General features: G+C 38.5%; 1 non-coding gene across 1 annotated transcript; it reads left to right on the top strand.

Moving 5' to 3' along the window:
• The first annotated feature begins 256 nt into the window (after positions 1–256).
• LOC139184339 (U6 spliceosomal RNA) lies at positions 257–360 on the top strand. The gene has a single exon (XR_011567916.1). It is a non-coding gene; the product is annotated as a U6 spliceosomal RNA (small nuclear RNA).
• Positions 361–862: the final 502 nt, after the last annotated feature.

The following is an 862-nucleotide window of genomic DNA, read 5'->3' on the forward strand; positions in this document are numbered from 1 at the left end:
CTGTGTGAAGAAATAGGGGTGATCCCACATGGAAAAGACGGAAACTGTGGCACTGAGTTCCAGCTGCCAGATTGCCAGTTGAGACTCAGACCAATAAAGGACATTGCCTTTGGTAGGATGGAGAGAAACCAGAATACAGTATGGAAAAACACTTGTACCGTTTGACTAAGATCCAAATAGTATTTGTGGACAGTGAGTTGCAAGTAAAATCTATTCCTCTCAAAGGTTATTATTTAGACAATAAAACAGTATCTCCGTGCTCACTCCGGCAGCACATATACTAAAATTGGAACGACACAGAGATTAGCATGGCCCCTGCGCAAGGATGACATGCAAATTCGTGAAGCATTCCATATTTTTAAGGCTACAGTCATCAAAACAGTATGGTACTGGCACAAAGACAGAAATATTGATCAATGGAACAAAACAGAAAGCCCAGAGATAAATCCACGCACCTATGGATACCTTATCTTTGACAAAGGAGGCAAGAATATACAATGGAGAAAAAACAATCTCTTTAACAAGTGGTGCTGGGAAAATTAGTCAACCACTTGTAAAAGAATGAAACTAGAACACTTTCTAACACCATACACAAAAATAAACTCAAAATGGATTAAAGATCTAAACGTAAGACCAGAAACTATAAAACTCCTAGAGGAAAACATAGGCAAAACACTCTCTGACATACATCACAGCAGGGTCCTCTATGACCCACCTCCCAGAATAATGGAAGTAAAAGCAAAAATAAACAAATGGGACCTAATTAAACTTAAAAGCTTTTGTACAACGAAGGAAACTATAAGCAAGATGAAAAGACAGCCTTCAGAATGGGAGGAAATAATAGCAAATGAAGCAACTGACA

This window comes from Bos indicus, chromosome 7 (genome assembly GCF_029378745.1).
Source record: "Bos indicus isolate NIAB-ARS_2022 breed Sahiwal x Tharparkar chromosome 7, NIAB-ARS_B.indTharparkar_mat_pri_1.0, whole genome shotgun sequence".
NCBI lineage: Eukaryota > Metazoa > Chordata > Mammalia > Artiodactyla > Bovidae > Bos > Bos indicus.